This window comes from Asterias amurensis, chromosome 8, assembly GCF_032118995.1.
Source record: "Asterias amurensis chromosome 8, ASM3211899v1".
NCBI lineage: Eukaryota > Metazoa > Echinodermata > Asteroidea > Forcipulatida > Asteriidae > Asterias > Asterias amurensis.
In genome coordinates, this window is record NC_092655.1 from 11,816,969 (window position 1) to 11,827,104 (window position 10,136).

Below are 10,136 nucleotides of genomic sequence, written 5' to 3' on the forward strand. Positions count from 1 at the left end.
TATTAAGCTGGTTGAAGGCTGCGGAGGCTTTACCTATTCTGCAGCTGATTTCATGATCCATTGATCCCTGGCTGTTGATGGAACTTCCCAGGTAGGTAAAGTCATCCACTACATCAACTTTATCTTGCCCAACGAGAATGTTAGGTGTTGTCAGGTGATCACCTGAAAGCATGATTTTCGTTTTCTTTCTGCTGATCATAAGACCCAGTCTAGCTGAGACATCACTGATGGAGTCCATTACAGTCTGGAGACCCTGGGTACTGTCGGACAATGCTGCAATATCATCAGCAAAATCAAGGTCGGACAGTTTGGCTCCTCCAGTCCAAACGATTCCATGGTCCTTCGTAGCTTTCTTCAGAACCCAATCTTCAGAACCCAATCAATGGCCACTGCCAAACTTGACAACCGCAGCAATTGTTGAGTTGGGATGGAACAAAACTATTGTACATTGAACAAAGGCCTTTACATTGCTCTGAGCTTCCTTCAACCATAGAGCAAGGCTTCCTTGCTCTACATGCTTCAACCAACACTGTATTGTGCAATGTCACTTACATGTATAGGGATGGGGGTACACGTTTGGTAATTGTCAAAGACCAGTCTTCTCACTTGGTGTATCCCCTCATAACCATAAAATAACAAGCCTGTGAAAATTTGGGCTCAATTGGTCATCGAAGTTGCGAGAAAATGATGAAAGAAAAAACACCCTTGTTGGGCGAATTTGTGTGCTTTCAGATAAGAATAATATACTTCTAGCTAGAAGTCTTTTATTATTTTAGAGAGAAATTACCTCTTTCTCAAAAAAAACCCGTTACTTCAGAGGGAGTCGTTTTCCACAATGTTTTAATTATCAACAGCTCTCCAGTGCTCGTAACCTAGTCAGTTTTTAAGTTAATATTGTTTTGAGTAATTTACCAAACGTGTACCTTCCGTATAAAAAGAGAAAGGGTTCGCCCCAGTGTTTTCTTGTGTGGTTGGGAATGGCTGCAGGCCAGCAGCATCTCAAACCATCACATACATGTAGGCCTACACATTACATACTTAGTACACGTATAGTGCTACATGTACTGTATGCATAGAGCTAGGATACAACCTGGGCAACCATTGTGCTCCAAAAGGCTTCGCCATGATGAGGATAACTTGAGAACTAAATGAGGGGGGGGGGGGGGATACATAATAGTTAGAACTAAGAATAAGTGTCAGTGGCAACCACAACAATTTGCACTGATAAAAAAATGGAACATGCTTTCAAATCAAATACACACAAACAAGCAGGCCCTGAATGATCGCTCTCGAAATGAAGGGGCACTGCAGGTTTTCTCGACAATAAGGCCTGCAATTCTATGAGGAAAATGTAAGTTTGTAATGGAATTTTGCAAAAGAGCACTCACAGCTAAAGCACAATGCATTACGGCGAATGCTGTGGGTGCCATGGGTGTAATTCAAGGACTGTACACACATTTGTCGACCTTGTAAATTAAGGAATTTGTCTGTTTGTTTGGACTTGGTGTTCTGATTAGCGACATCCCTGTTGGTTTTGTGCACAAAGCGAAGCAAGGATGTTTCCAGCTCAGTCAAAACAACCGATCCCTTTTGTTTAAAGTCCTCGGATCCCAAGGATTCATACTATGCATACACAGGGGTCGAAATTGCCACTAGCCCGCTAGCCCGGGACTACCAGATTTACAGCCGGGCTACTCATTTTTCCAGCTTGATAGCCCGACGGGCTAGTGGAAAAATAATGCAAAAATCATCATCACAAACAATAAAGAACTATGTTATTGGTGTATTGTAAAGTTTGAGCCGTGACGCGAGACATAATGTGTCTTTCGGGCTACCAAAATCTAATCAGGGCTACTAAAAATTATTGGTCACTAGCCCTGCTGACTACCATGGAAATACACTTAATTTCGACCCCTGATACAATTGTCATGACGTGTGGCCTTAGTGTGGTTAAGTGGGGATTCTCTTTTTGTATCAATTAGGCCTGCAGTGAATTTTACAAAGAGTTAAGACTAGTATTATCTCGAGTTACTCTACCTATCTTAGTACTAGCCTTCTTTTAGAGTTTTTCATATCTGCTAGGACAAGTTCTAACTTAGGACTAGTCCGACATGTACATGTGTAGCTCTTTGTGAAATCCACCCCTTTGCAACTAGTGCGACTAGTGTCGTAGTCTCAACAATTGATTGCTTAGCCGAGTCACACCTACTGGTTTTCAACTACCTGGTTAAAAACTATGCGGCCATGACAACTCCAAAAATAGTTGTGACTACTACAAAAATAGTTGTGACTACCAGTTTGGTGAACCAATTGTGTCTCTCACGACTATTCAAGACAACATACAGTGTAATGTGTACAGTGACATGTACGTACTGTACACGGTATAGTACGAACCACAATCAGACATCAATAACACAATCCTTCAATCCTTTCAGTGTAAATTTTAATATTGCGCCTGCCGCAATGCATCTTGGGAATTAAAAAATGAGTTGCGACTAGTGTCGAAGTTGCGACTATTTGAGGCGCGACTAGTCGAGCATCGAGTTGTAAATTTCACTAGTCGCCCTAGTATCAATCCCTACATCATCTTGGCAAGTGAAACAAACTGTACAATACAAATGTCTGCACTTCACTGCCACTGATGTTAAGTCGCGGTTAGGATGACGTAGTGGTATATGATCTTTCCAAGCCTTCCACCTCTAAGACCCTGGTTTTGAATCACACACTGGGCACTGCATACATAGGGGTTTCAATCTCTACCTGACTGCGTGGAGTGCGTGGGTTTTCCCTGGAATACATCATGTAGTTCTCTGCATGGAGTTTTCCTCCCACACCTAAAACTGAAACTTCCTTCCTTGTCTTCGCTCCATTGGGTTCTTGGCTATTGTACAGTTTGTTTGCATTTCTGAGAATCCTTGGCAACACAACCAGAGTAAATTAAAAGCAACATTGTATTTTCTTGGCATTTACAACTGCTGGGCCAACTGTGGACTGTGTGGAAGAAACTCGATACAATTACAAATATTCATGATTTTAGCTTCCACACAATGGTCCCACGTTATTTCCAGCTAGATACATGTACTCCTTCATGCATTTAAAGGTTTGCACCAAGTTCAGAAGTTCAGAAAAGTTAAAGTCATGTACATTCCTTTAGGAAGGTACTTACGTGCGGTACGCGCTTAAATACTTGGGCCTTAAAAAACTGTGGTGTAGGCCTACTACCCATATAACTGTACTACCCATATACAACTGTACACTTCATAGAGCAAGTGCCTTTGTTGATGTGCTTGGTTTGGTCAAATGTCAAATTTTCTCTGCCATGGGGGCATTAATGGGTGGGGGATTCGATGTTTATTACACTAATGTGTGGATGGATTCATGACCTTCCACAGGAGTATACATGTAGTATGCCTTTTTGTTATTTTGAAAACATTTAATAATAATAATAATATCAAAGTCTACAATAGCGCACATACCAACAAGGTACTCAAAGCGCTTAGTATACATTTATCAATAAACCACAAGTATACATTTATATATACAGAAAGAGAAGATTGACAGTTATGAATTCATGAGACCTAATTATTAAGCACCTTACTTGTATATACATGTAAGGGTTTACAAGGTGCTATCCAGCGCATTTAGCAGCCACAGCCAGGAACACTGGGGCGAACCCCCTTCTGTTTTCGATAAGTGCACTTGGGTTCTTTTGTGAAAATGCGTTAGAACATATGGGACCAACGGCTTTGTGTCCCATCCGAAGGACGAAGCAAGTGTCACGGCTGGGGATTCAAACCCACACTCTGCTGATAAGAAACACCAATTCGGTGTTCTTAACTGCATGGCCACGACACTTCCACATTTGTCTAAAACATGTGACAGGGCATTGGTACACTACCAGAACTACTTACACAGTCCATGGTATCCATTAATTAACGCTCAACCAATAACTGATTTAAATCCATCCCAAATATAATATTTTTACGGGTAATTACTTGAACTGGGTCTACCGACTCTTTAATTGTAAGTCAATTTACAACATGCCAATTTACATTGGAGGCAATTATCTTGATTGTCAATTTGAGCTCACTTCCCCCCATCAGCCACGAAAATAGAAAACCGTTAACAAGATAAAAAGCTGTCAGGGGGGCTCCAGGATCTTATTAATCAAGAGACCTTGGATTGGGAGGGGGGCGGAGGCGGTGAAAGGAACCCTCCTCAAGTATCAAGAGCAAGACCTGTTAATAAGTTTGTATTCTCCGTAAAAAATAAATTCAAGGCAGGCCTGATCAATACTTCATGGAGGCTACAAAGCGATTGTCTCCATGCCTTTTGGTAAAATGCCTTGGTGCCCTTGAAATCGGTAGAAATTTACAATTTCTTCAGGGTGCCTAAACCAAAAACCAAGTAGAATTTTCTACTTGGTGTCATTGCCCTTTCAAAAACGACAGGCCTGTCAACATGGTCAAGGGCAGGAAAACCCAATGGCTAACCTAGTGATGCTGCACACACTTCAAATACATTTTTTGAAACTAATGAGGTACATGTATGGTACCCATCTTCAATTGTAAAAGAAGACAACAAAAGGAATTGAAATCCTTCAGAGCTGATTAACTCAACGATACACTGTCTATTTTCTGGACAATAACAGCGGTGTAACTTACACATTTCCTGTGCAATAAGGTTTAGGTCCTGATTGAGTTACACTCAATCCACGATTCTGAACTGTGAAAAAAATGTGTGTGTTTTAAATGACACTCTGATTAGAACTAATTGTTTGGAGTACAACAAATTATGGACAAGACTTTTATTACTGATTGCACAAAAATAGCATTACCGGGTTGGCCCTTAATGATTCTAGTCACCAGCCAGAAGGCGCAGTTAGCTACATATATGTAAGTCTTTTCACTAGTCCTCAGATTTTCCACAAGTAGGGAATGATTTCCCCTTAATCGCTTGTACAATGAAGTGTGTCAGTGTCAAAAATCATCATTTGCTACACTGTACTCAATAATTAGCGTTCCCTGTGCACAAAATCTTTTTATATCAATATAAACCACAAGGGAAACTGACTGAAATTGACCCAAATGATTTTTTGGGTTGAACAAAGAACTGACTAGAGTGGGATTCAAACCAACGACCTCCGGATTAACGTGCCGGCGCTCTACCAACGGAGCTACCTAGCCCTACTATCTGACTAAATTGGTGGTGTCTCTATTTTGTCAATATCTTTGTTCGGGGGTGCCAGTCAGAAGCCATAAAACTGTTAACCGCTGTGTAGCCAGGGATCACACCCAAATTACGATACAACCTGGGAAAATCTTTTTAGTCAAAATATTTTGCTAAAATGCAAAATTGCCAGATGAAATCAGTGCCTAACAAGACAATATTCAAATGAAATAGGTACACATGCTTCTCAACACTGAACTAGCCAGCTGGGCCACTTGGAAAGAATTCTGACTGGTTGGCAGTGTTTTAAAGGCAGTGGACACTAATGGTAATTGTCAAAGACTAGCCGTAACAGCTGGTATATCCATGGAGGAAGATCTCAACATAATATGCAAAAAATAACAAACCTGTGAAAATTTGAGCTCAATCGGTCATCGAATTTGCGAGATAGGCCTAACAATGAAAGAAAAAAACACCCTCTTCACACGAAGTTGTGTTCGTTTAGATGGTTTGATTTTGAGACCTCAAGTCCTAAATCTGAGGTCTCGAAATTAAATTCGTAGAAAATTACTTCTTGCTCGAAAACTATGGCACTTCAGAGGGAGCTGTTTCTCACGATGTTTCATTCATACACTCAACCTCTCCACATTACTCGTCCACAAGAAAGGTTTGATGCTAATAATTATTTTGAGTAATTACCAATAGTGTCCACTGCCTATAACTGGCATTCGGAATCATGTGTTCGCACACAATCATGCCCCAGCCATCAACTTTGTTTTTGATACAGTGTTAGTGTTAGGCAGAGGCAAATATTTCTCGGTACATTTAAAGGACAGCTCACTGGGTGTCAATTTTGAACATTTCAAGGGACACCCAGCATGCCCAGGGGCATGGAGGTGATTGCGTCCTGTTTGGGTCACACTTAATCTGACTAAACTGACATTGCCAGACGACAGCAAATTTTAAATGCACTAAAAATAATGGTAGAACACTTTTAAACCACTTATTATAGAATCAAATATATGTACTATGTAATATCAAAATCACCATCTTTTGAAAATGTTGACTAAGTTCTCGAGGAAGCCCTGTATGAATTCTGTATGAATTTTGACCATACGTATGGTCAAAACTTGTATCACATTCACATTTAAAGGTACACGTTGCCTTGGAGCGGACGAGTTGGTCTATGAAACGCGTTTGTAACCGTTTGTTATGAAATGAATATTGGTTGGAAAGATATTTAAAAAGTAGAATACAATGTCTTGACAAACTGGTCTCGAAATTGCACGGTTTTCCTTTTACCTCGTTGACGAACACGGTCGGCCATTTGTGGGAGTGAAATTTTTGACTCCCATAAATGGCCGACCGTGTTAGTTCACAAAGCAAAAGGAAAAGCACGCAATTTTGAGGCAAATTTGTGTGGATCATTGTATTCTACTTTTACAACATCTTTCCAACCATTATGCATTTTATAACAAATGGTTTCAAATACTTTTGTCAGACCAACTCATCCGATCCAAGGTAACGTGTTCCTTTAAGGTTTATCGCCAATTAGCAAAATATCGAGAGAGGGCGCTGTTGAACCCACACAAAGATATAGGCGATGCGTGCGCAAGTCGTGCATGACAACATACACCGTATAACAAACTGCCCCATCTGCCTACCCACAACGAATTGTGGTTTTGAATCGCGATAAACCTTATTCACAGGAAGTATGAACCAGGCTTTATACTTCGGAGTCCTTTATGTAGGTTCGTTCAGATATCGTGGAGACAATAAAGCAGACCTAGTTCAGTTGCTGTTGGGCGCAAACTTCAATCCCAACGCAAACTTCAGCCTCCGCTGAGCCCGCAAACTTGATGGTCCCATTTAAATTTGTGCACGTAGGTTTAAGCCTACACACCAGATAAAATACAAACATTTCAAGCCTTGAGCAATTTTGGTGCTGTCAACAAAAAACTTTGGGGGCCGGCTTTTGCTGTGCCACGAATCAAAAGTCATTCCTGCAACTTTATTCAGAAAAGTTTCCGTATGGCGCCACCACTTTTTCATTCGATATGAAATAATATAGTATCTAATTTACCTGATTGATAAATCCCTTTTTGTAAAAATGAGTGAAAAAGTGGTGGCGCCATATGGAAAGTTATCCCTTTATTCCACATGTAGGCCTAACACTCTTTCAAAAAGAATCATTGAGAATTATGGGTTCTCATATATGTTACTTCTAGAAACCATAAAGCTCCACAGCAGAGCCTTAGGCCTATAGTTTCGAAGTAGGGGAGTGTCATGTGTACTTAAATGCTTGGCAAATAATTAGCAAATTAATATCGAGCCAGTGGATTTAGTTGTAATTGTATTCTGAATAAAAGTTAACTGTTGTACTGTACCATGCTGGAGTAATTGCTCCATGACTGTACCCATCTAGCATAATACTCTGTCTGGTCATCAGTTTATTTCAACTGTGTTGGGGAGTGTCATGTGTACTTTAATTTATGCTTGGCAAACGATTACCAAATTAATAATATCAATAAGACAATAGCTTCATGCTTGTTTAAAATATAATAAAAAAAAACAATAAAGTAGATAGAAAAAGTTGACTTACCTTTCACTCGCTTGTGTTAACTACACAATGTACAGTATATACAGTGTCTACGTTACGAATTCCTAATCCTAGTAGTGGAATGTGGTGGTGACTGGGTTGGGTTGAGGATGGGTGGCCGTTGGTTGACGACACTAACCTTTCTGCCCGCAGTAAGGTTTGCATTTCCCAACCAAAACCAGAGAAAAACTTTTTTAAGGCTAAACCAGCGGTGTTTTTATTTAGTTGTAAAGGCTCAGACTCAAAGTGTAGCGTAGTGTTTTCACGCTCTTTTATTCCTTGTTCTTGTCAGCCACCCACATTTCTGAGTACTGATTCATGAGTCACTCTGGAACATCACTGCAATTTTCACGTCGTACTAAACAAAGACAAATGCAAAAACTATGTATTTTTTAATGGAGTTGTTAAATACCGCCCTCAATAGCTAGCTAAGTAGCTGGTGAAAACTTCAGAGTGTGACTGGCGGACGTGCCTGTGGGGGGCGTAGCCTACGATTATTTCCCATTCGTTTCTATACATACGCGCGTAATACTATACAAAATCCAAAGAGTAAAAACTCTCGAGCCTGAATGCACCACATTTATATTGTTTTCTTCTTTTCAGAATAACTTTCTTAATCCAGTCAGCTCGTTATTACTCAAAAGACAAGCGAAGTCTTTATTTTAGTAAATTGCTGGAAGAAACCAGATAGTAGGCCTAGGCCCTCTAAAGTGAGGAAAATATTGTTATGCAAATAAATTTGTTCAAAACCAAAATAATTGTTTCAAATGTGGCCAGTTAGTTTTCCGTGTGATGTTGAACATGACTTGTTTTTTGAAAGTTTATCCACACACGTGCTATCACTAATGACCTTTGGTAAAAGGGGGCAAAATGCGCCAACAATTCTTTCTAACCCGCACACTTTAGAAGTGACTCCTATTCTACAGTATTTTTATATTTTGGTCGACTGGTGGTTTCAGCATCAGAGAGCATTGTTAGATTAGGTCTTTGGGGTTTAGGCTTTAGAACTACTTATTATCTATTAGCAGGAGCACCCTTTTTGAAAGAGAAATTTAGCGAACATTTTAAATAAAATTCTTGTGTTCATTCTCAACCTTTGTTTTAAAGGCAGTGGACACTATTGGTAATTGTCAAAGACTAGCCTTCACAGTTGGTGTATCTCAACATATGCATAAAATAACAAACCTGTGAAAATTTGAGCTCAATCGGTCATCAAAGTTGCGAGATAATAATGAAAGAAGAAAACACCCTTGTCACACGAAGTTGTATGCGTTTAGATGGTTGATTTCGAGACCTTTCTCCAACAAAACTATGGCACTTCAGAGGGAGCCGTTTCTCACAATGTTTTATACCACCAACCTCTCCCCATTACTTGTCACCAAGAAAGGTTTTATGCTAATAATGATTTTGAGTAATTACCAATAGTGTCCACTGCCTTTAATTAGGCCCATAATTTAATTTTAATTAGGCCCATAATAAAAACACGAGCTTTTTTTGGCGCGGGGGGCGGGGGGGGGGGGTAAGCCAGCTTCGGTCCGAAACATTAGGGATGACATAACCCCGGGGATACGCCCGCCCGTGCACTTCCAGACACCAGACGAAATGGCCACCCCACCTATATAACCCTTGGTGAGGTAATGCCTACTGTATACAAAACTGATTTGCTAGGTTTAGTTACAACTATAGACAACAATAATCTGTTGATATGGGTGGGTGTTGCACGTTTAATGAAGTTTTCCTTCGACTGCTTTGCAAGTTGGGCCAAATTTCATAAAGAAAAAAAAGGGGAAAAAACAATTCGACCCTCATCTTTCACAGAGTATTTTCTCGAAGGGTAAAAATGTTTTATAGCCTTCAAGAGAAAGACTCTGCGCTCTCTAAATGCAAAGGAGTGCAACAGCTCTCTCTGAAGAAACATAATGAGGGACAGTTCTTTTTTGAGTGGTTTTCCACTCTTTAGATTGAAGTTTGCATCTTTTTTTGAGTGATTTTTCACTCTGTCCTGTAGTGAAACCCTTCAACAAGAGTAAAATTACCACCACTTTCTTTAAAGAGCCATATGAGAGACAACTCGAAATGCAAAGAGTGTTGTTTTTCACTCTTTTACATTTAAAGAGTGACCATGATCTATTTTACTGCTGCAAAATCTTGTGTAACAGGCAATTCAATCAACACAATTTTCTTTGAAGAGGAACGTCATTTTCAAAGGAAATATTGATCTGCGTGATTGATAACTGGAAGCCTGCCTTCAAAATCAACCTACATTTCACCTCCAGTCATGATCTACACACGTCAACAAATTAAATTCTGATTTATTTTGTCATAACAGGACAGCCGAAGGATAATTAAAGCTGCCCGAGCGTCAGAT

The 10,136-nt window shown here is 40.0% G+C and overlaps 1 protein-coding gene across 1 annotated transcript in view; it reads right to left on the minus strand.

Annotated features, from left to right (window-relative positions):
- Positions 1-8,176, minus strand: part of LOC139940329 (prominin-1-A-like) — a 105,344-nt gene extending 97,168 nt beyond the window's left edge. The window contains exon 1 of the mRNA XM_071936535.1: positions 7,772-8,176. The gene's annotated coding sequence lies outside the window, so the exon portion shown is untranslated. The remainder of the gene's footprint in view (positions 1-7,771) is intronic.
- Positions 8,177-10,136: the final 1,960 nt, after the last annotated feature.